Below are 26,219 nucleotides of genomic sequence, written 5' to 3'. Positions count from 1 at the left end.
CAATGTAAATGCAGAGCATGCAGTTTTCCGGCCATCATCATTCAACTGCTCTCTTTATTGGCAACATCACCTGCTGCATGAAGAGAACTGAGTATCAAACTGAGACACAGAGGAAATTTGTATCAAATCTAACTTAAAATCATATTTAGATATTGGCTATTAAATATAATCTTTTTCCTGAAAAAGCTTTAGAGTGAAATAATGGGAGTCCTAGATTCTATCCGTCATCTTGCCACTAACCATGCAGTCTTTGATGACAGCATCTCACTTCTGAGGATTAGCTTTCTCATCAAGAGTATTTATACAATGAATTTTGAATCATCTTTAAGTAAAAAAAAAAATCAAATCATCAAGAGCAGGGGTCTGAGAGATAAAAATCAAGTCATCTCTTTTGCCTACCTAAATTTCATATATTTTTCTGTTTTACCTGATTGCACCTATTTCTCAGTTCTAAACAGAAATAAAACTGTACTGCAGTCAACAACAGCAACAAAAATAACAACTGAAAGAACAATGAACTTACGCTCAGAAAAACTATATTCAAATCCTGACTCTTCTATGCAATCTTGAAAAAGTTACCACTCTAGGCTAGGTCTCAGCTTCCCCATCTGTAAAAGATGGACAATAATATCCTCCTTTCAAAAAGTTGTCAGGGAACACAGACCACACCTTGAAATTTCACTTGAAGAGGTTTTATTCTCAGGTTCTGCAGGCTGCAATCCCCTTGGTGGACCTCTCTTCCCTTAATTTAAATAGGCAGGGACTCCCCTGGTAGACTCCAGACTTCCACAACAGGTGGGGCACAGGTTCAATCCCTGGTCAGGGAACTAAGACCCTGAATGCCATAAATAAGTAAAAATTAACTTTTTAAAATTTAAACATAAATAAATAGGTACAGAATAGCTTAGGTGCTTACATTTTCCAACTTCAAAGTTGACAGGAAAGAAAATTAAACTGTTTTGCATTTTTATTAAAATCTGCCATAAAAAGGAAAGACTACAAGGTTGTGTCTAAACATAACTCCTAGTGCTAGACTCCGTTAGGTCCATCAGTAGCTCTCTCAAAATCACACCACAAACTGATCTCAGAGCTCAGAGGCACACACAGACCTGATTCCTAAGGAAATAAATGCCCTCCTGTATTCTATGCTGTCTTCATTTATCATAAAATTTCATTTACCAGAAAACTTCATTCTCCAATCAATCTGATGAATCTAGACTTTACAAAAACACATTACTCAAAGGTAAGCAGAACTGTAGTATTTATGGATAAAATGACCTGATGTCTGGGCTCTGACATGGGGAGAGGAAGAGGGGTAAGAGGTATAGGAAAGGATGGAGATGAAGTATGATCATCAGTGTGGTGGCTGGAATGCATCCAGATCTACCTCGAGGAACAAAGGACTTCTTACCCCAGCTGCTAAGACCACGAGGTTGTCTTGGCATTTAGTCATTTGGCTAATGACGGCCCCCAGCCAAAGGGAGACACCTTGCCTGCAAGCCACATCCAATGACTGATCAATTTGGACAGTGAAAACGAAAGTCGCTCAGTTATGTCTGACTCTTTGCGGTCCATGGAATTTTCCAGGCCAGAATACTGGAGTGGGTGCCCTTTCCCTTCTCCAAGGGATCTTCCCAACCCAGGGACTGAACCCAGGTCTCCCCCACTGCAAGCAGATTCTTTACCGACTGAGCCACCAGGGAGACCCAGGAATACTGGAGTGGGTAGCCTATCCCTTCTCCAGTGGATCTTCCCAACCCAGGAATGGACCTGGGGTCTCCTGCATTGTAGGCAGGTTCTTTACCAGCTGAGCTATCAGGGAAGCGCAATTTGGAGATAAACAGTAAAGCCCAGTCCCCCTCACATCAATTCAGGATAGTTTGGAGGGGTCGTTCCATCTTCTTTCTACCCTCCAGGGTCACCTGAGATTCTGTTGGGACTCATTACAGCTCAACTCCTCCCTCTGACCAAACCTGCTTCCTTTCCCCAGGAAACTCAACCATAAAAATAAGTGTTGAAGCTATTTTTAGTACAAGAGTCCTCACCATATTGTTCTTACTATTAATAGTTTTACATATTTGAAAATTTCTCTAATTGTTCATGGGTTCATAGAGAGAACTTTAGTGTCCATTAGTCGGGGGTTAAACAAATTTATTAGCGAGTCTTACAATAGAACACTGATGCATGATATAAAGACTAATCTCCAAAATATATAGTAAGAGGAAAAGGTGCAGTACTGTATATGAAATACACTCCTGTCTGGGGTTCTAAAAGAGGGGCTATATACATACACACACACACACACATCTATACATATACACATACAAATATTTACAATAATTCTGTAATGATACCAATTTAAAAAAATAGTAATGATAAGTATACCTCTAAAAAGGAAGAGAAATAAGAGGTTGGACTGAGTGGGAATCCTGATTCTCAAGATAAACTCTTTGGTCTTAAGGGTTATTCCCCCCTACCTTTGGGTATTTCACTGTATTCCAAAAGACAGTTTAATAAATAAAATGGCCCACGGATTTCCCTGGTAGTCCAGTGGTTAGGACTCCACGTTTCCACTGCAGGGGACACGGGTTCGATCCCTGGTCCGGGAACCAAGATCCCACAAGCCATGTGCTGTGTGTGTGCTTAGTCACTTAGTCGTGTCCGACTCTTACAACCCCATAGACTGTAGCCTGCCAGGCTCCTCTGACCGTGGAATTCTTCGGGCAAAAATACTGGAGTGGGTTTCCATTTCCTTCTCCACCACAAGCCGTGAGGTGGAGCCAAAAGAATAAATAAATAAAATAAAACATATGGCCTTGATTCACCAAGTTCTTTTAAGATGCCCATACACACACAAACATGAGTTTTCAAAAACATTTAACTATAATAAACATTTGACTTTAGCCTATAACCCGTTCCAGTACTAGTTCTTCTCTGCTATGAGGGACCTGTTCCAAAACCCATGATTCACGACTCCTGCAATCATGTTTTCACAATATTTTCTATACACTGGTGCAGAACACTCACCGCTGTGTGTAATTATTTGTTTATAAATGCACCCATTCCACTAAAAGCTGTGCCCTTCTAGAGTAAAACCAGATCATTCAAGTAAGTCCACCATCTTTGTGATTCAATCACTATCAAGCAAACTGCATTCCACTAGGATATGAGGTGGTTTACCAGCACCCAGAATAGTTATAGACTCTTACTAGTGACTCCCTGGTAGCTCAGTTGGTAAAGAATCTGCCTGCAGTGCAGGAGACCCAGGTTCAGGAAGACCCCTGGACAAGGAAATGGCAAACCACTCTAGTATTTTTGCCTGCAAAACTCCATGGACAGAGGAGTCTGGCAGACAACAGTCCATGAGATCGCAAGAGTCAGACACGACTTAGCAACTAAACCACCACTACTACTGCTGACCAACTGGGCTTCCCTGGTGGCTCAGACAGTAAAGCATTTGCCTGCAGTGGGAGACCCAGGTTCAATCCCTGAGTCAGGAAGATGCCCTGGAGAAGGGAATGGCTACCCACTCCATCTTGCCTGGACAGTTCCATGGATAGAGGAGTATGTATTTGCTGAATGATACGTATTTACTTGTTGAATGAATACATATTTATTGAATGAACAAACAGAGAATCACAATAACTAGCATTTATTATTAAGCTTTCACTGTGTGCCAAGCAAGCTATTTCTGAGGAAGAAACATCTCATCTTTTTAGATTTAGAAGATTTAAATCTAAATCAGCAAAAAATTAAATTAGAAGAAAATTTAAATTAGATTTAAATTCTTCCCGGACTCTTTGAAGGATCTTACTCTCTTAATTTGGAGAAGGAAATGGCAACCCACTCCAGTATTCTTGCCTGGAAAAACCCCATGGACGGAGGAGCCTGGTAGACTACAGACCATGGGGTCCAAAGAGTCGGACACGACTGAGCAACTTCACTTCACTCCCTTAATTGACTACCATTTTATCTGTCTGTCAATTAAATTAGCCTTTGTCATTCAAACATGTTCTAATCTCACTTTTGACCAAAATACCTTCACTTGTTACCGCCCCCTGCATGTAAATCTGGCAATCTCTCTCTCCCTCCCTCTCACATTCATTCTTTCTCCCATTTTCTCTCTCTTTCTCTCATTGTTAGGACAATCAACACTTTGAACCCCCCTGGCCTTTAATGCAGTGTTTCCATTTCCTTACTACCAACTGCCTCATGTAGTATAGATTGTATCTTCAAACAGACTTAAGATCTCCCGCTACACAGAGGTCAACATTTTTGATATGATCCTCCACGGAAGAACCCTCCAGTACTGCAGAGAGAAGCAAGGTCCCAGAAGAGAAGTGAGGAAACAGGACACTTTGACATCCTTAGACTACTGTGGATTCCTACTTTCCTAACCATCTTACTCAGTCCTTACGTGATATTCAGTCTCCTATAGCTACTCGCTTGACACAGCTGATCACTTGCTAATCCTCGACTCTCCTCTCTCAGGTTTCCAGTACAGTGTACTCTCCGGTTATCTTTTTCCTATTTCTTCAGCTTTCTCCTGCTTAGCTCTGTAAAGGCCTAACAAAGCCTAAGAAAAATTCAAGGCAAAGGGGAAAAATCTTTCATCCCTCTTTTTCACTAGATTTGGAGGGTTTTTTTCTTTTCCTTTCACTCAATGGTTTGTAGGATCTCAGTTCCTCATCAGGGATTGAACCCAGGCCATGGCAATGAAAGCCTGGAATCCTAATGATGAAGCCACCAGGGAACTCCCAAAGGAATATTTATAAATTTGACTGTTCTTTTAATAAAAGGCTTAAGATGAAATCTACTTTCCCCCTTGTGATTCTCCCCAATTTTTTATTATAAAAAATGTTAAATATACAAAAAGTTCAAAAATAGTATAAAGATGACTCAATAAATAAATATTATTTACTAATATTAGCAAATAAACTATCAAGTTTGACACACTGCACTTGACTGTGATGCCTCCTTGCTCTTTAGTTCTAGAACAAGTCTCACTCATTTTTCATACTGACTTTCATGCTTCATTCTAACTTTAAAAAACAAAACCAACTGCTTGAAAAATGTTCCACATTTCACATCTAATTGTATTTATGATGTCATTTATCATGCATTCATCTGTCTCCTACTTTTCTTATAAACTGGAAGTCAGATCTAAAGGTATCAGCAGGCTCCCTCATACTGTATCAGTACGTATCAGTGTCCTTCATACTGCATCACCAACGGGAGGCACGTGACATCACGCTGTCCCATCGTCAGTGATGCCACCCATGACCACCTGACTAAGGCAGTGACTACCAGCTACCTCCACCATAACTCTTTTTTCCCTTTAAAACTATGAATAACCTAGGGAGTGACACTCTGGCAAGACCATCCTCTTCTGTAAAATCTAATGGGATACTGGTATTCCAGATGACTTCTAAAAGCTACAAGTGTCAAGACGATATAGAAAAATCTGGTATCAGGTCAGTGTTCATCTCTCTACACTGCTTTTCTAATGCTCAAATGCTACAGCGAGATACACGTCCAGCCCAGGAACACAGGCGTCTTCATAGGAGAGTTAACACTGCCTCAGTCTGTTTGCTTCCTGTGCCCTAGGCAGGCCCTCTGAGGCCTGCAGACAAAAACAAACTCAAAGTCTCTCTCTTGAGAATGGGCACACACACATGAACAAGAGCAGGCAGGCCGCCACCTATCAACAGGGATAATGAAAAGCAGAGACTACAGACTAAGTAATTAAACGTACCCGCCACCAAGACAATGAATGAAGAAAAGATTCTTTAAAGGTTTGTTCACATTCACAGAACATCCCTACATCATTTGTCAAAAAAACGTGTTCAAGTCAAACTCACGGTGTGATGAAGGTAGCAGTCATTATGATTATGAATTTTCTTTGTGCTTGTTTTGTGCTTTTGTGGTCAATTCACTGAAGACTTAGAAAAACCTGAATCAGATGATGAAGACTGTTTATTGTAACGCAATGAGACAGCTAGATCGTAAAATGCTCTGAAGGAATCACTGAGCTGCCTCCTCAGAATTAGGGTCAGTGAGGGACTTCACCTCCTGAATACTAAGCTCCTTGCTAAATTGCCAAGATTATACTTTATTTGAGTGGCAAGAAATCTGCTTCCAGGGAACCTGACACTTCAGGAAGGCTTTGCTAAAGGAAGTTCCAGGATTCTGTTTCAAAAGAACATGTGGAATGAGCAGATGGCAACAGAAGACTCCACTTGTTTCTCATTGCAAAGACAGCCCTGAGCGTGAGAGCTGGGTTTTGAAGAACTGTAGAGCTATCTCGTCAAAAATCCATCCCATTTTAAAAATGATTCATAGGCTTCGAGGCCTATGAATCACGTTTTGAATTTCTGCAGCTATTTATGGTCTACCCATCGTCAAAGTGCCTCAGTTTCAAGAGTTACCGATTAGGCCACAAACAAGTGATGCCCACCAAGCCCCTACATCTTAGGGAAAACAGAGCCCATCTGGTAGAACTGACTTCATCTCCCTCACCTACTAGAATCTCACCACCATCCCCAATCATTCCTACTTCTTCCCCTCAGAAAGGAAACTGCCATCAAAACCCTGAGCACTGAAGCTTTTCATGGTTTATAAAGTAAAATAACACAGAAGAAGAAACAAATGTGCTTCCCCAACTAGAAGATGAACTGCCACAGTATCCTGGGGATCAGTCAGGTCTGCTGAGTACACGTGAAGACTTGAGAGTCACACGGACTAGGGGAGACCCCAGCTCCCCCTGTTTACTAACTGCGCACGCTCCGTCGCTCAGTCGTGTCCGCCTCTCTGCGACCCCATGGACCGCAGCCCACCAGGCTCCTCTGTCCGTGAAATCCTCTGGGCAAGAATACTGGAGTGGGTAGCCATTTCCTTCTCCATTTACTTACTGCAAACCCTGAGCAAACATCGGAATGTCCTCATTTGTAACATCACCCTCCTCCGTATACACAGACAACAGCACAGTGTTCCACCTGCCACACAAATGTTCCTAGAAAGGTCACCCAAACCTCCCCCTTGCTGAGCCCAAGTCAAGTCCTAATCCTCCTTACTGCCCTACCAGCAGCACTGGTACACTTCATATTTCTCCCTCGAAAGACTTCTTCACTTGGCGTCCACATCTTCATACGCTGCTGCTACCGAAGCAGCTTGTCTTGTCTCCGAAGCGTTAGTCTCCACTTTCCCTCATTTTCTGACCTTTAAACGTGGGAATACTCAGAGCCGAGTCCTTGGACTTGTCTCCTCTGGCAACACGCCCTCCCCACTTCCCTCAGTGATCTCCCCAAGCCTCACAATTTTATTTTTAATATAACTTTATTGATGTACGTATGTATTTTTGGCTGTGCTGGGTCTTCATGGCTGCACAGACTTCTTCTCTAGCTGCATTGAGCAGGGGCTACTCTCCAGTTGCGGTGCGAGGCTTCTCATTGCGGTGCCTTCTCTTGCTACAGAGTGTGGGCCCCAGGGTGCTTGGGCTTCAAGAGTTGCGGCTCCCAGGCTCCGGAGCACAGGCTCAGGAGTTGTGGCTCATGGGCTTAGTTGGTCCACGGCATGTGGGATCTTCCCAGACCAGGGCTCGAACCCGTGGCAGGTGGATTTGTTACCCTTGAGCCACCTGGGAAGCCCCAGCCTCACAACTTGAAACAGCAGCTAAGCATTGACAATTCCCCCGTTCCCAGCAAGGGGCTCTCCTCTGACTCCATCCTCACAAACACAGCTTCCTATTCAGCACTTCCATCTGGATGGCTAATAAGCTTCTCAACTCTGACGGGTTCAAAAGTGAGTCTCTGGTCTTCTTCCCCAAACCTGGCCCTCCCACAGTCTTCCCCAGCTTAGGGGACAGGAAGTCATTCTTTGGAGCTCCTTCACCCACTTCAGATCTCTGCTAAAATGTTGTCTGCTTAGCGAGGCCTTTCCTAACCAATATAAATTGTAAAACCCACCACCCCAACAGTATTTTGCTATACTGCTCCAGAGCCCTTACAGTCATTTAACATACCAAATGCTTATTTATTTTTGTCTGAATCTGTCACCGTAGCATAAATTCCATGAAGGTGATGATTTATGTTTCTTTTGTTCTATCTTGTATTCCCAGTGCCTAGAATTTCAGCTACATAGGAGGTACCCAAATATTTACTGAATAAATGAACAAAGTAACGAATGAAGATTCTTGAGAGTCCCTTGGACAGCAAGGAGATCCAACCAGTTCATCCTAAAGGAAATCAGTCCTGAATAATCACTGGAAGGACTGATGCTGAAGCTGAAACTCCAATACCTTGGCCACCTGATGCAAAGAACTGACTCACTAGAAAAGACCCTGATACTGGGAATGATTGAAGGCGGGAGGAGAAGGGGACGACAGAGGATGCGATGGTTGGATGGAATCACCAACTCAAAGGACATGAGCTGAGTAAGCTCCAGGAGTTGGCGATGGACAGGGAAGCCTGACATGCTGCAGCCCATGGGGTCGCAAAGAGTCGGACATGACTGAGTGACTGAACTGAACTGAATGAATGAAACGTGTGCCTGGCTTTAAAAAAGTTGTATCCATCAACAAATTAAAATACATCTTGATCTTATATGCTTTGGATTTCCGTTTTTAATCAATGAATTTTTCTACAATAATGTCAACAATTAATATGAATCCCCTTAATCAAATCCCCACTAGCATACTAATTGTAGTTGCAGCTACAGGTTGCACCTATATTCTGGCCTCTTTCCTTGTATCTGTGACACATACACAATAAGACGTGGCTTAGGACCTAGGCAGCAAATTAACTAACATGGTTTACTTTAAGTTATTGTTACCACACTCACTAAGGTCTACTAACCTTAGTAACTTTAAGTAAAGTTTCTTAAACTTAGTAAACTGGAGCTTTATTAGTGTAAGGTTTTCCTCATTAATGGTGATGTTTATTGTTTGTTCATATTTGAAATGTTTAGAAAAAAGAAGAGCCCTTAAGGAAGACAGCCAAATAAAAAACTTGAATGTGAGAACAGAAGGTAACTGGCACATTCTATCAATCTGTTATCATTGACATATACTAACTGCCAACATTCATAAAGAAATACGTATGTGCAAAACACCAGTAAAATGTCTTCAGGGAGCTTGAGGGGTCATGAGTTACAATTGCTAACTGGATGGGAGACGGTGGTTAAACAACCATGTCTTTCCAGCAGTTTTCCGTTCTACAAGAGCCTACAGAATAACTTGCAAACTTCAGAAGGTTTCTCCGTCCTGAACTGACCAGCGCTCTAACGCTGCATTGCTCCAACGTTTCTTGGTGACTACTAACACAAACAACTATCAGTCCAAAGAACCTACATTTTCATTAAACACCACCAATACATTTTGCAAAAGATGCCCGATTTTACTTAAATTAATTACTGTTTTATGAATCTAATGTCTATGTTACTTAATACAAAAGAAATTAAAATTTCACTTGGACAGAACTTGCTGAATACAGTCACAGTGTAAGACTTCTTCCAATATTATCTTTTGTGCTCTTATCAGCAAAGCAGTTTTAAGTATCAGATCCAGATCCAGGCTTCCCAGGTGGCACAGTGGTAAAGAATCCACCTGCCAATGCAAGAGGCGAGAGAGAGTCAGGTTCGATCCCTGGGTTGGGAAGATCCCCTGGAGTAGGAAGTGGCAAACCACTCCAGTATTCATGCCTGGAAAATTCCAATGACAGAGAAGCCTGGTGGGCTGCAGTCCATGGGGTCGCAAAAGAGTCAGACACAACTGAGTGCACACAGATCCATACAAAAGCTCTCAGAGGGCTCTGCCCACGACCACTGGCCTCCATATATGTAAGACTGAGGACACTGTGTAAAGTGCAGCAATGACCTCACTGACCCCACACTCTAATCATTGAGCTTATCTGTTCCAACAACAAAATAGTTTCAAAAAAAAAAAGTAACAGATAAACCAATAATAAAAATGCTACCGAAGACCTCCCTGGTGGTACATGGGATGAGAATCCTCCTGCCAATGCACAGGGTACAGGTGTGATTACTGGTCCGGGGAGATTCCACATACTGTGGAGCAACTAAGCCCCTTCACCGCAACTACTGAGCCTCTGCTCCAGGGCTCGGAGCCACAAAGAATGAATCACTTGCCGCAACTACCGAGGCCCTCAGGCCCCAGAGCCCGCACTCTGCAATGCAGAGCAAGGAAGACCCAGCACAGCCAAAGATTAAAAGATAAAAAAAGTGCTACCTAGTTCCAGGCCTAACTCTACAAGTACCAAAATTATTTCAAGATTTGTACTACAAATTTTGATCTCTTTCTAGTAGAACACACACACAAAGGTAAAATATCAATATGTGAAATTCAGTAGCGTTTTCTTCTATGAGCAATAATCTACTCTAAATTAGTATATATTCACAGTATTTTTTTTAAACTACAAAACTTTTCTTTCTGTTCGGTCATAAATGGAAGACTATGCCATGCTCTTGGATAAGGTGATCTAATGTTATAAAGACATCAGTTTTCCCCATAACAGACATACATTTAATGCACAGTAAATCAAAATTCTACGTGTATTGTTTTTTAGAAACTCTAGCTTCAAAATACATAGAAAAGAATAAAAATCCACAAATAGTCAAGCCAACTTTGAAAATCAAAAAAGAATGGAAAACTTGCCTTATCAGAAATTTAACATCACTAGCCATTTGGGAAACATAAATTAAGATCACAATGAACTATAGTGATAATACCAAATGCCGGCTAGGATGCAAAGAAACTGTCTCTCATACACTGCTGGTGGGAACGTATGGAAGCAGCTTGAAAGAGGTCTTGGTGGTGACAGGATAGTTCTGTATCTTTTTTTAAAAATGTATTATTTATCTATTTATTTGCCTCTGCCAGGTCTTAGCTGCAGCATGTGGGATCTAGTTCCCCGATCAGGATCAAACCTGGGCTCCCTGCATTAGGAGTGTGCAGTCTTAGCTACCGGTCCACCGGGGAGTCCCCCGGTCTGTATCTCGACTGCAGTGGTGGCTACAGGAGTCTATCCACACAGGTGATAAATGGCAAAGCACTACATAAGGCACTGCACAGATGGCAACTTCTTGGTTTTACTGTTTACTAAAGTTGTATCAAATATAACCTTGGAAGGAAACTGGTGGATTTACATGAAATGTAACCAGTGGGAGAAATCAGCCCTCTTGTAGCACTTTTGCAACTTCCTTAATCTAGAATTATTTCAACATAAAGCTAAAACAAAATAAATGGAAAGACTTACTTATGTAAGAAAAAAATACACAAAGCCATAGTACTAAAATAGCGTGATATTAGAACAAAAGCAAAGAAATGAGCCAAAGGAACAGAATACAGTGTTGAGAGCTTGTATAAGAGGTTAATACACAGCGAGTGTAGCAGCACTTATCTATGGGGAAAGGAGAGACCGACACTAGGAAGTCTGACACGCTATGTGGAAAATAAACCGAATCTCTATCTTGCGACACCTAAAAAAACACTCCGGATGGATTCGAGACCTATAAATTTAAAGGAAAACTATAAAGTTAGTAGTACATAAAACAGGAGAACAACTTTGTGCCACAGAGTTGCGGAAAGATTTCTTTAATCAAAAACACAAAGCATAGGCAAAAAAATTTTTCATTTTATTATGTCAAACTGAAAATTTCTGTTCAATGAAGGACATAAAATAAAGTTGGAGACAAATGACAGAATAGGAACAGAAACAATATTTAAAGGACTAGAATCGAGGCAATGGGCTCCCCAGGTGGCTCAGTGGTAAAGAATCCACCTGCCAATGCAGGGAAACACAGGTTTGATCCCTGGTCCCGGGAGATCCCCTGGAGAAGGAAATGGCAACCCACTCCAGGATTCTCATCTGTGAAATCCCATGGCCGGAGTAGTTTGCCGGGCATGTCGCAAAAGAGTAGGACACAATTTAGCAACTAAAACAACAAACAACAATCTAGGAAATACAAGGAGCTTCTGAAGATCAACAAGGAAAAGTGTGAATCCTCAGAACAGAAATGGGTAAAGCATATGCAAAATACATAGCCAATGGGAATCTGCTGTGTGGCTCAGGGAACCCAAACAGGGACCCTGAGACCACCTAGAGGCGTAGGATGGGCAGGGAGATGGGAGGGAGGTTCAAGAGCGAGGGGACATAGGTATACCTGGGGCTGACTCATGCTGTTGAATGGCAGAAACCAACAAAATTCTGGAAAGCAATTATTCTTCAATTAAAAAATAAATTTTTTAAGAAAGAAAAAAAAAGATCGGTAAAAGAGTGAACAATTTTACAAAAGGAAAAACCCCAGAAGATAAAATGCTCATAGAGACTCACACTCATGAGTAATAGTGAAAAGTAATTCGAGATTCACTTTGTACCCAGAGGTCTGGAGGAAAGCAGGGCGCCGGATAATACTGAGCATCAGCGGGGATACAAGGATACAGAAACTCTCCTGAACTGCCTACAGGAAGAGAGACCATTGCAGCTCATTCTGGGAACACAGTCTGGCAAACCTTCAATAAAAACACAAGCACCCTATAATCCAGAAGTTGTGTTGCTAGACGGATATCTCAAAGAAAGCATCACAGACGTCTAAAAGGTACATTTATCACAATATTGCCTGAAGTGGCAGGAAAATGAAAGCTAGATGGGTGTCCACAAAGGGAAGAGTCCACGTACTGTCAGTTCAGTGCAGTCGCTCAGTCGTGTCCGACTCTTTGCGACCCCATGAATCGCAGCACACCAGGCCTCCCTGTCCATCACCAACTCCCGGAGTTTACCCAAACTCATGTCCATCGAGTCGGTGATGCCATCCAGCCATCTCATCCTCTGTTGTCCCCTTCTCCTCCTGCCCCCAATCCCTCCCAGCATCAGAGTCTTTTCCAATGAGTCAATTCTTCATGTGAGGTGGCCAAAGTTTTGGAGTTTCAGCTTTAGCATCATTCCTTCCAAAGAACACCCAGGACTGATCTCCTTTAGAATGGACTGGTTGGATCTCCTTGCAGTCCAAGGGACTCTCAAGAGTCTTCTCCAATACCACAGTTCAAAAGCATCAATTCTTCAGCGCTCAGCTTTCTTCACAGTCCAACTCTCACATCCATACATGACCACTGGAAAAACCATAGCCTTGACTAGATGGACCTTTGTTGGCAAAGTAATGTCTCTGCTTTTCAATATGTTATCTAGGTTGGTCATAACTTTCCTTCCAAGGAGTAAGCGTCTTTTAATTTCATGGCTGCAATCACCATCTGCAGTGATTTTGGAGACCCCCAAAATAAAGTTTGACACTGTTTCCACTGTTTTCCCATCTATTTCCCATGAAGTGATGGGACCGGATGCCATGATCTTAGTTTTCTGAATGTTGAGCTTTAAGCCAACTTTTTCACTCTCCTATTTCACTTTCATCAAGAGGCTTTTGAGTTCCTCTTCACTTTCTGCCATAAGGGTGGTGTCATCTGCATATCTGAGGTTATTGATATTTCTCCCGGCAATAAACTGGAGTGGGTTGCCATTTCCTTCTCCAGGGGATCTTCCCGACCCAGGGATTGAACCCAGGTCTCCCGCATTGCAGGCAGATGCTTTAACCTCTGAGCCACCAGGGAAGCCCTAGTATCAACTGTAGGAGATGCAAATTCTGAAATACTCAGAATGCAGCAACTAGAAGCAATAGATGGCAACACAAATAGATCCTTAAATAGTAGATGGTGGGGCTTCCTGGTGGCTCAATGGTAAAAGAATCTGCCTGCCAATGCAGGAGGCTCCGGTCCCACCCCTGATTCAGGAAGCCATACGCTGTGCAGCAACTGAATCCCTGCAACACAACTATTGAGCTTGTGCTCCAGGTCCCACAAGCTCCGACTACTGAAACCCGCAAGCCCCGGACCCACGCTCTGCAGCTACAGAAGCCACTGCAGTGAGAGGCCCGAGCACTGAAACTAGAGTAGCACTTCCCCCACACACACACACACAACTAAAGAAAAGCCTGGGACTTCCCTGGCGGTCCAGTGGTTAAGACTCCGCGCTTCCAATGCAGGGGCTCTGGGTTCCGTTCCTGGTCAGGGAACTAGATCCCACATACTGAAACTAAAAGATCTTGCTCCCGGCAAGGAAGATCCCAAGAGCCCGCAACTAAGACTCCAGTACAGCCAAATAAATAAATAAAAATAAAATTTTTTTTGAAAAAAGCCCACATGCAGAAACCAAGACCTAGCACAGCCAAAAATAAATGAATAAATAATATTAAAAATAGTAGAGAGCAGGAAGAGAAAAAAAATTTAACGAGATCATGCACAATATCATCTCTATAAACTTAAAATGCGGGTGCTCAAAACAACATACATCGAAGAACACATACCAACAGAAGGATGCATATCATACATGCTGCAGTGGCTGCCCGGGGGCTGGTGGGCAAGGGAAGGGAGTGGAAACTGGAAATAAAAGACAAAGAATGGGGGGAAAAAAAACAGGAGATGTGTACAGCACCAGTGATGATTGCTGAATTGAAAAAGATTAACTCAACTCTCTGCATCTGAGATCCAAAACAAACCTTAGGACTGACCCGCATAGAGGACACCACTAAGGCTAAATGTCAGCCCAGCTCCCGGTGAGAAGGGCACAACACCCCGCTCACTACCTGCAGAGTCTGCCGCGCTCGCCTGCTGCACAGATAAACCAGCCACCTCACTGCCTCTGTTTCAAAACAGAGCTTCTATCTGTTAAAGGAAATCGCAAGATCACACTCAGTCCTTGAGCCAGGCCACGTTCCTACTTCTTGCCTCAGAATGTCTGGAGGTAGGGGCTACCTCAGATGTTCAATAACTCACTGCTGCTGCTGCTGCTGCTGCTGCTAAGTCGCTTCAGTCGTGTCTGACTCTGTGCGACCCCATAGACGGCAGCCCACCAGGCTCCCCCGTCCCTGGGATTCTCCAGGCAAGAACACTGGAGTGGGTTGCCATTTCTTCCTCCAGTGCATGAAAGTGAAAAGTGAGAACCACCCTAATCAGTGATCTGAGACCTACAGAATTCAGTCTCAACTGAGCTGCCTGTAGGGTGAGTACCCAGGCTGGCCTCTAGGGCAGAGGCAGCTATGACAGCCACTAGAAGGGGTGGTCCTGTACCCACTTGACTGAAGGGAATGCGGGGAACGTTAGAGAGCTGTCGGGCAGTTAACATTCTAGTGCTGGAATATGAATCTTGGTCCCAGGATCTGTGCCTTTTCCCACTTTGCTATACTGTCTAAAATGGCTCTGAGCTAGAATCCAAGTATAAATAAAGGTTGGTATTCCCTTCTATTAAAAAAGAAAAGAAAAGGGCGGGGTGGGGAGGGGGGCTTTCCTAGTAGTGCAGTGGTTAAGAATCCGCTTTGCAATGCAGAGGACACGGGTTCCATCCCTGGTTCGGGAAGATTCCACATGCCTCCGATCAACTAGGCCCGTGTGCCACAACTACTCGTCCCGTGAGGGGCAACTTCTGAAGCCCTCATGCCCTGGAGCCTGTGCTCCGCAGCAGGAAAAGCTACTGCGGTGAGAAGCCGGTGCGCTGCAACTAGAGAATAAGCCCCGGGCGCTGCAACCAGAGAAAGCTTGCACCGTAAGGGAGACCCAGCACAGCCAAAAATAAGTTACATAAATAAAATTAAAGAAAAAATGCATGTGTGGAATCTAACATAACACAAATGAACTTATCTTTGCAACAGACTCACAGACATAGAAAACAGGCTTGTGACTGCCAAGGGGGAAGGTGGGTGAAGGAGGCAAGGACTGGGAGCTTGAGATTAGCAAATGCAGACTATTATATTTTGTATTACTGAATCACTGTGCGTACACGTACACCAGGAACTAACACAACATTGTAAATCAACTATGTTTCAATAAAATACTTAAAAAAAAAAAAAAAAAAGGAAAATTAACCAAGCATTTAATACGTGTTTATACTGTTCTGTTTGCCCAATTTGAAATAACTAAGATGTTACTTTAGATGAAATCAAGATAACCTTTGATTCTTCGTAATACTAAAGGCATTTCAACACTTTATTTTTCACTTTTAAGCGGTCCTCCACCTCCATACTGTCACAAATTGCTTATAAAGAAACGAGTGTGTATATTTCAAAACTCAATTTCTCTCATATAACAGGCGATCTTGACATCCTGACTGTAAAGCCCTAAATGATAAACATCTCAAAGAGTCACAGCTTGCCTTTTTTGGCTCATGTCAAATGCTACTGTGAAAACAAACTGTAGCTCTCACTGAACCCTAAAATCAGATGCATCAACTCCAACGCTTCCTGTGATGCAGCTGCCATAATTTCAAATTCTAGGACCTGAGAAACTGACATAGCAAGTGAATCAAAGCACAAAACGGCAGCTTTTGAATCCAAGGCGGGGGGTATGGCTAACTCCAAGCACAGAGCTTCAGAACGCTGGGACCCACTAAGTAAGTGGGCGCTGGGGGCAGGTATCCGCTTAGATCGAGTCCTAGGGCAGGGAGACGAGAGCGGGCAGGTGTACTAACAGATGTCTCAGCACCCTAGGCAAGGGCAAACCAAAGAGGATCGGGAAGGGCTGTGTGAATCCCCGAAGCAAGCACATTTCCCAAAAGCCCTGTCAAGAACCACCCACCCGTCAACGTCAAGCATCTCGCTCCGTTTAGATTGCCACTGGGAGTGGAGGAGCATCCCATCCCAAGAGGAGAGCCAGCGTCGGCAAGAGCGCTGTCACTCACTAGGCCGGGGGGGCCCCGAAGACCCCGGGCAGGACCCACGCTCCGGGCACTGGCGCCGAGCTGCGGGCCCGAACCTGCGGGCGCCGGCACGGATCAGAGCTTCCAGCGGCGGCGATCGGACGGCGGACACCGCCGCCAGAGGGAGCGGGGCGGGGACCCTCCGAGCCCCTGGCCCCTGAACCCTACGGCGGGGGTGCAGCCGCGCTGAGACCTCCCCCCGGGAAAGCCCGAGAGCCCCCTCACCTGTCACAGCCTCATCGTGTGCCGGGCTATTTCCCGTCCCTCCGGCCAAGAGGACCAGGCGAGGACGTGTCCGGGCGGGACGCCGGGTGGGCAAACCCGGGCGCGGAAACTTCGGGCTGGAACCCCAGCCCAGCCTCCGCCTCGGTAACGCGGCTGCGAGGCGCCCGTTGCCGCCTCCACCGCCGCCGCTACTGCAGCAAATCAGCTGACACCCGCCAACTGCCGTGACGTCCCCTGCAACTGTCGCAAAAAAATGAGGGGGCGGGAAAGGCTTGTCTCCACACACGCCCGGCCTGAGCCGGCACCCGTGAGGCAGGCTGAGTTACCATGGAGACCACCCGGAGGCCGCCATGTCAGCTGAGGGCATGGAGTGCGCGGCCGGCATTTTGGTTAAGGGAAAGCCTCTCTAGGCTCTCTTCTCGCCTCGGATTCCCGCTTTCCACCGCCCGCCTGGAAGGACCAAGATGGAAGGATGGAGGAAATGGCAGGTCTGGGTGTTTGCACCCTGTGACCGGGATGCTGCACGTTTACTCTTCTGCTCACCCCACCCCCAACCGAGACTAGGTCCAGACTCCTGGAAGGTGTTAGCTCTGGAACTTGGTTACTGTTAACCTCTGACCCCGATCTAGGCTGCTGGCCCCTTGACGCAGAGGGCCAAAGGAGGAACCCGGCTGCTTGATCTTTGCAGTATGGAGACCTGTGACATACTTAGACAGTATATCAGTTTTCATATTTAGAATTTTATACCTTTTAAGCTGGAAACTCTTTTTGCACGTTGAGTCACTGTCATCTGTTGTATTTTTGGCTACAGCTATTTGCTTCCTCCTTCCTAGAGGAGTTTATATGTTCTTACCTCACATTGCCCACCCCATCCCCCAGTGAGGAGGGTGTGTCCTTTCTCCTGATGCAGAGGGATGTCAGTGGACATGTCCAGGCAGAGCCTGCAGAGCATGGCGCGGTGGGCTCATGCTCTTCCCTCTGCCTGGGAGTGTATTTCCCAGGGTGGGGCTGTTCCTTCAGCTGGATGCTAAACCACGTGGAGCAGAGCTGAAGCAGCTGGCCTGCAGCCATTGACTGTGACATGAATGAGAAATAAGTATTTGTTGTAGTATTAATAATAAAAAAGGGGGAAGTCTGACCTTGTGCAACAGATGACATTCCTGCCCAGGAGAGGGAAGGCACGGACACCCGTGTGGGCGGCAGACAGTGTGGGACCCAGTGCTGCTTTCGGAAGGCCGTGGATTCGGATCCTGGCTCCTCCACTGGGCACTGTCGGTGTCAAACTGGGGCGTCTTGCTTTTTCCTCTTTACTCTCCTCAACGTCCCCACATACAAAGTAGACATAACGGCCTCATGGATGTCTAGGAGGTTAAACGAGTTCAGTAGATGTTCATTACTTACTGTGCTCCCTTATTTTCCTCCCAAATATTTGTTGAATGAATGGGTGGTCAAGGGGAAAAAACGGTGCCATGCTTGTGGCCAACAGTCAGTTGTGTTAAAAAGATACACAGTATATTCCCTGGCTTTGTTTTTCCTTTGTAATCTCACTAACGGGTTTATAAGGACAAGGAAGAATTCTGTTGCCGCCTCTAAAGCTGATGGGGAGATTGTTAAAATGAAGTTTCTGATTCAGCAGGTCTGGAGAGTCTCCCCTTCTAACCAGCTCCCAGGTAATGCCCATTCCTGCTGGTCTTTGGATCACACCTGGATTAGCAGAGCACTACTGGATGGACCCTGAAGTGGCCAGTGAGGGAATCAGAGCAGAGAAACAACTTCAGACTGGATCATTTCTGTGTGAATTCCCCCTCCAAAGAGCTAAGTGTTGGTTTGGTCAAAAGGCTTCCTGTCAACAATTTACTATTCCTGGACTCAGAGTGTAAAAGTTGTGAGAGAAGTTTCATCCAAGGAGCTTACTGAGGACCGAATGAAATGAGAGCCCAGGAAATAGCCTCTCAGCCGCTCTGAGGAAAGAGCCTCTAGGAGGTTGGTGAGGAGCTAGTATGTAAAAACTAAATTTGGGGGCATTCCCTGGCAGTCCAGTGATTAGGACTTGGCACCTTCACTGTTGGGGTCCAGGTTCAACCCCTCATCAGGGAACTAAGTTCCCAGAAGTCTAAGACCCCACAAGCCATGTAGCACAGCTAGTGGCAGAGGGGTTGTGGAAAAAGAAACTTGACTTGGAAATACACAGGCCAAACATACATCTTGGTTGAAGATTACTGCTAATCACACACACACACACACACACACACACACACACCCACCCACCTCAAGTTAATGATATTACTGCTTTTCTCTGTGTGCTGGGCTGTGCTTCATCGCTCAGTTGTGTCTGACTCTTTGCATCCACATGGACTGTGGTCCGCCAGGCTCCTCTGTCCATGGGATTTTCCAGGCAAGAATGCTGGAGTGGGTTGCCATGCCCTCCTCCAGGGGATTTTCCATCCCAGGAATTGAACTCAGGTCTCCCGCATTGCAAGCAGATTCTTTACCATCTGAGCCACCAGGAGAGCCCTTTCTCTGTGTGGGAAGAGGCAAAAATTATCTGGAACTGAAATTCTTCCTTGGCTATGCATATTTATTATTTAGGAACCAAAACACATAATGCCCCCTCCTACCTGAATTTTCTCCACCCTGAATTCCCATCAGCGCAGTGGGTTGCAACCTAACCCTTAGTATAACGAGAAGATGAGCAAGTCTCTTCTTTCTGTTTACATCTTCCCTCCTTTGGGTCATAAATTTGACCATTTGGGGAGGCATTTTACGATCAGTTTGTCCCACAGTGCTAAGAATGCTCATTCCTGGGTCAGGCAAGGATTTTGTTGAAAGGCCATTCAAATGCTGTATCTGGTTTTTTGTTGTTTAGTCGCTAAGCGACCCTATGGACTGCAGTCCACCCGGCCCCTCTGTCCATGGGATTTCCCAGGCAAGAATTAAGGAGTGAGTTTCCATTTCCTTCTCCAAGGGATCTTTCCCGACCCCAAAATTGAACCCAGGTCTCCTGCATTGCAGGGGGATTCTTTACCACTGATCCATCTGGGAAGCCCTACATCTGAATTAGGTCCTGTTAATAACCAACAAAGGTCCGTCTAGTCAAGGCTATAGTTTTTCCAGTGGTCATGTATGGATGTGAGAGTTGAACTGTGAAGAAAGCTGAACACTGAAGAATTGATGCTTTTGAACTGTGGTATTGGAGAAGACTCTTGAGAGTCCCTTGGACTGCAAGGAGATCCAACCAGTCTATTCTGAAGGAGATCAGCCCTGGGATTTCTTTGGAAGGAATGATGCTAAAGCTGAAACTCCAGTACTTTGGCCACTTCATGCGAAGAGCTGACTCAATGGAAAAGACTCTGATGCTGGGAGGGATTGGGGGCAGGAGGAGAAGGGGATGACAGGGGATAAGATGGCTGGATGGCATCACTGACTCGATGGACGTGAGTCTGAGTGAACTCTGGGAGTTGGTGATGGACAGGGAGGCCTGGTGTGTTGTGATTCATGGGGTCGCAAAGAGTCAGACACGACTGAATGACTGAACTGAACTGAGTAACCTAAACTTCTCTGGATGGCACCCCACTCCAGTACTCTTGCCTGGAAAATCTCATGGACGGAGGGGCCTGGTGGGCTGCAGTCCATGGGGTCGCTAAGAGTTGGACACGACTGAGCGACTTCACTTTCACTTTTCACCTTCACGCATTGGAAAAGGAAATGGCAACCCACTCCAGTGTTCTTGCCTGGAGAAACCCAGGGATGGGGGAGCCTGGTGAACTGCCATCTATGGGGCGCATAGAGTCGGACATGACTGAAGCAACTTAGCAGCAGTAACAGCAGCAGCAGTCTATTATGATCCAGGAATTGCTTCTCTCCTGTTGCTTTTTCCTAAGTAATTGTGTATAGAGCTATATATGTGATCAGTTGCCTCAAGACAATTATCCATCATTAGTTTTGTTATACATCAAGTAATGTAAAGAACAATAATCTTATAAAAGACAGGCATATTTAGCACTGATATGCTGTGCTAAGTCACTTCACTTGTATCCAGCTCTTTGTGATGCTATGGACTGTAGCCCACCAGGCTCCTCTGTCCATGGGATTCTCCAGGCAACAATACTGGAGTGGGTTGCTATGCTTTCCTCCAGGGGATCTTCCCAACCCAGAGATCGAACCTGCATTTCTTACATCAGGGGGTGGATTCTTTACCACTAGCATCATCTAGGAAGCCCATAAGTAATGTAGCTAATAACATTAATAAAGTCACAGTATAGCATCAAGAGACATAAAACATAAACAGTCTGAAAACAACAGAGAAAAGTTCACAACGCTGATTAGTGTAACTAGTTGTAACCAGGATCACGATAAGCCAACAAGTCCAGAGGGGAGCCTGCTGTAGAAGGCAAATTCTGGAGAGACTCAGTAAAGGGGAAAAAAGTAAATGTCTCATCTTCATCTCCAAGGGATATTGTATCAACTTGCTGCTTGTTGTAGTTACTGTAAAAGGAAAGGTTTACTCTTCTCTGGAAAACAAACAGTAAAAGCCATTAATATTTAAGAGAAAAGGTCATAAAATTATAAATTTTATTTATCAGGTCATTCAGCCCCATGCAATTAATTCTTGTTGATTTAGATTGTTTTGTTAGTAGTTTTACAAAGCCATGAGGTTTTCCATTTGAGTTTTGGTATTTCTTACTCAGTTCAGTAGTATGATCTCAAAGTTACCAGAAACCAGGCTTCCTGGTGGCTGGCTCAGTGGTAAAGAATCCATCTGCCAACACAGGAGACATGGGTTTGATCCCAGATCTGGTCCATGCCGCGGAGCAATTAAGCCCAGGCGCCACGATACTGAGCCTGTGCTCTGGTGCCTGGGAGCTGCAAGTACTGAAGCCCACATGCTCTAGAGCCTGTTCTTCACAAGAAGAGAAGCCCCCGCAACACGAAGCCCGTGCACCCCAGTCAAGAGTAGCCCCCGCCTGCCGCAGCTAGAGAAAAGCCCACGCAGCAGTGAAGACTCAGCACAGCCAAAAAAAAAAAAAAGAAAGTTATCAGATGCCTATATTGTCAAAAAGTCCTTTTTATGAATCTTTCTGAAGGTCTTCAGTTTTGTTAAAGCATCAGAGCAAACTAATAACTGTCTATATAAACGACAAAAGACTGAAAATGGGATGGTTAAAGATCTAATTACAACTGACAAGGAAATTTGGTTATGTCTGTGACACACAGTATATTGAGACAAGAATTAGATTTATGATTGATAATATACTAGGATATATCCAAAGTTTAGTAATTTTATATTAGTAACATATACCCACACGATAAAACCTAAGAAGGTTTATCATCAGTGACAATGTTTCCCATGTAGTTTAAAATACTACATAAGCCTCATTAGTTTAGTATCTCTCTTTGAGATGTTTCAGAAGCCCTCTGAAGCATCCCAAAGTTTGCTAGAGATCAAAAGAAATTCATTTAGGGGACTTCCCTGGTGGTCCAGTGGCTGGAGGCCTGAGTTCAATCCCTGGTCGGGGAACTGGATTCCATATGCCACAACTAGGAGTTCTCATACTGCAACTGAAGATCCCGAGTGCCGATTGAGAAAGTACACGCAACCTGAAAGTTGAGACTTCAGTCTTATTCCAGGAAAATTTTTACAAATAAAGTCCAGGAGACAGTATCTCAAGTAACCCTGAGAGAACTGCTCCGAGGAGGTGAGGAGAGGACCAGGTTACACAGAGGTTTTGCAACAAAGGGCAGGTAGTCTGAACATCAAAACATCGCTCTGTTGAGCCTGTGTGCTGCAGCCTCCGAGGCCCACACAGCCTAGAGCCCAGCTCTGCAGTGGGAAGCCCGTGCTCCACAGCGAAGAGAAGCCCCACTCACCACAACTAGGCAAAGCGTGCGCAGAGCAACAAAGACCCAGCGCGACCAAAAATAAACAAGTAAATGCTTTTTAAAAGATGGTTGTGAATTAAAGAAAACCAGATATCTCAAATCAAGCAATTTAGCACTTTTCTGTGTATGGAAAGATGCAAAAGTCTAGGCTTACTGAAATCATTTCTTTGATTGCACCTCGGGTCTCTGGCCAGGATCCTGCATCTTTCGCCTTCTGGGCTTCCTTTCCTCAAGGCTCACCATAGGGAGTGGCTGTAGTTGATGGCTGCTAGATCACAGGTGTTCTTCTCCTTGCTGAGTTCTCTGAGGGCTCACCAGCTCACAGTGGAGGGCTGCAGTCACTGATGATGGTGACATCCTTGTTTACAGATGTGGCAGGAAATATTCCATTTCTCGTGCAGCTGGGACCTGGCGCAGCCCAGTAAATAGATGGATGAAAGTGTATATTTTTTTAAAATTTCATTTAGAACTTGATTGGGGAAGCTTGTCAAAGATATCAAAAATGTTTTAAAACACTTGGTCAGGTAGAATCATAGGTCACTGTGAAACAATACTTACTCAGTTAACCAGAGTGACAATAGAAGATTTTAAAGGCAAAATACAGAAAGTTACGTGTGTGCGTGCATGCTCAGTCGTGTCTGACTCTTGCGACCCAGTGAACTGTAGCCTACCAGGCTCCTCTGTCCATGGGACTCCCCAGGCAAGAGTACTGGAGTGGGTTTCCATTTCCTTTTCCAGGTTATCGTCCCAACCCAGAGATTGAACCCATGTCTCCTGCATTGGCAGGCGGATTCTTTATCACTGGGCCACCAGAGAAGCCCTTACAGAAAGTTAACAGACCACTTAAAAGGAAAGAAAATTTTTCCTGTTATCAAAAAGCAGATCAATACGTCAAAAAAATTTCCTCGTAGCAAAGAAAGAAAATAAATTTCTAGTTTTGCACCACCTTATCTTTAATATTAAAATTTATTTTCGTAATTAAATTTATTCTCTTAGATAATCCTGACCCCACATAGAATTCCTTTTTAAAGATTCCTTTTTTTCTCACAAATCTTTTATATCCTTATTTGTCTGTCCCTTTCCTCCCCAGTTAGAAATAATCAGATTTAAGATAAAAATCACTTTCTTTTCCTTTAATGAAATGCATTTCCAATCTTTATATTTTTCCTTTCCTCTGAAGATGTTTTCTTTCTTTAATTAAATTGATTACATATAATAGAGTTCTTAAGCTTTAAAAACCTTCCTTTGTAGTGAAAATTAAGAAGTAAGCAATTATGAATTCTTTTCACATTAGCACTCTATAAATAGGCAAACTTACAAATACTATTTGTGATTTCTAAAAATGTTGTATAGAAAATTTATCCATGCATCCCCATAATAGTCCTGAATGTCTTTAGTTTCTCTGTAAAAGGAAGCCTACGTTCAGTAATTAATGTTTCAGTATCTTTTTTACTTGACAATCATCTATATATTTAATAAATTTCTATCATTTAACTTAACTTAGCAAAACTTTAAAGTTTCAAGTTGCTCAGTTACCATTTGTAAGCAGACATACAGTTGACTGAAGAAAAAAGGCAATCTAAAAGTTTCAGTTAAATTTTATTTGGGGACCTTATTGAAGAGTATAACCCAGGGGAAAACCTCTCCAATAACTGAAAAACTGCTCCAAAGAAGTGAGGGAGGAGCCAGGATATATAAGAGTTTTTTGCTTGGCAGGGAAAAAGAACAGTAGTCAAACATCCCAAAATGCCTGCTAATCACACAAACAGGCACCAGGAGTTCATGGTTCTAGTGCTTGTCTATCTATAGGAAGACGCGGGAAGCTGGGCTCACTGAAATCATTCCCTAGATACGCATCTTAACTACTGAGGGCCAGTATCCAAAGCAAATACTGCTTCTTGTCTTCCTCTATCCTGAATTCCCCTCAAGGTGCACCATTTGGGGTGGTGGATATGAGGGGGCTATAGGGGCTGATGACTTGACCCTTGTTTACTGCAATGGCAGGCGACATAATTTACTTATTAGAATGGCAGACAACATTCCCTGTGCCCACCACCATAAAACAGAAAGAGTTCCCCTAACAGCTCTTACCTTATATATATTTATTTACTTGTTCCCAACAATTATGTTTAGATTATGCATGAAATCCTTCATGAGACATTAGACCAAGTTAGCCATCATCCCAAGCTATTCTTCTTGCTAATAAATTTCATAACAGAGATAATATTTGATAACTTTTTAGTAAACCTAGGTTCAATAAAAGACATGTCTGTATTAAACCAATAAACTTTAATACTGTATATTAATTTAATATTGAATATCTCCCAGATCATGTAAACTTGAAATTCATTTGGGTTAGTTATTGTAACATTTATAAATATTTAATTTATGAGGACTTACTTTTAAGTGAATTAAATAGAGCTCTTTAACAAATTGATTTGATAATACCATCTGGAGGTAGAGACATATATCTATAATGTACACACAGACAGATAAACAGATACAACCGGAGATCTCACAGCTTCATTTTAAAACTCAGTCAAGAAACATGTATTACAATATAAAACTTACTAGTTTATAAAAAAAAGTGTAATAAGTTAAGTTTATCCACTCAAATGGCTAAGGATTTTTACTATTTGCAGAAAAGAGTTTTGAAATTTGTATTCACAAGAGTCAGACAAGATAGTGACTGAACAATTCATCTTTGACAGAATCTGAAGGAGGCTGTGAATCAGACTGTGGGTGAGGGAGCCTTTCTAGCAGTTTGAATTTAAAAAGGTCTCTTCTCCCTCCGTTTTAAAAATACATTCTTTTTTAAATTTTTTAAATTTATTCTTGGCTGTGCTGGGTCTTCGTTGCTACACCAGCTTTTCTCTAGTGTGGCAAGTGGGGGCTACTCACTGCAGCAGCTCCTCTTGTCTCCGAGCACGGACTCCAGGCCCCACGGTTTTGGTGCTTGGGCTTAGTTGCTCCACGGCATGTGGAATCTTCCTGGATCAGGGATTGAACCCATGTCCCCTGCACTGGCAAGCAGGTTCTCAACCACTGAACCACTAGGGAAGTCCCAGACAAGCAAGTTTCTTTAGTAGATGAGTGTCACAAGGGCCCGCTGTGCTATGGGAGGACTTGCCTCTACCACTCCCACAAGTTTCTTGGTTGCCTGAGAGAGCCGTAAACCGGCCAGGAGGAATTCTGCCCCTATCTTCAGAACTGAAAGCTCACCTATGGCATGTTAACTTTTATTCCAACAAACTCTATGAAAGCAACCCATTCAAGGAAAAGAACAGGACCGTCTCCTACCTAATCACCCAGTCCAAACCTCGCCAGTGTCTTTCAACTGAGCAGTCTTCCCAGCATCTTTCA

The 26,219-nt window shown here is 43.9% G+C and overlaps 1 protein-coding gene across 5 annotated transcripts in view; it reads right to left on the bottom strand.

Annotated features, from left to right (window-relative positions):
• The window catches only part of WDR7 (WD repeat domain 7), a 352,886-nt gene extending 335,707 nt beyond the window's left edge, over positions 1-17,179 (bottom strand). For all 5 annotated transcript variants that reach the window (XM_059880930.1, XM_005224234.5, XM_010818910.4 and 2 more), the window contains exon 1: positions 16,977-17,179. The gene's annotated coding sequence lies outside the window, so the exon portion shown is untranslated. The remainder of the gene's footprint in view (positions 1-16,976) is intronic.
• Between the last annotated feature and the right edge of the window lie 9,040 nt (positions 17,180-26,219).

The sequence above is a fragment of the Bos taurus genome, chromosome 24 (assembly GCF_002263795.3).
Source record: "Bos taurus isolate L1 Dominette 01449 registration number 42190680 breed Hereford chromosome 24, ARS-UCD2.0, whole genome shotgun sequence".
Classification (NCBI taxonomy): domain Eukaryota; kingdom Metazoa; phylum Chordata; class Mammalia; order Artiodactyla; family Bovidae; genus Bos; species Bos taurus.
Note: the sequence above shows the minus strand (reverse complement) of the source record. Positions and strands in the feature narration are given on the sequence as shown.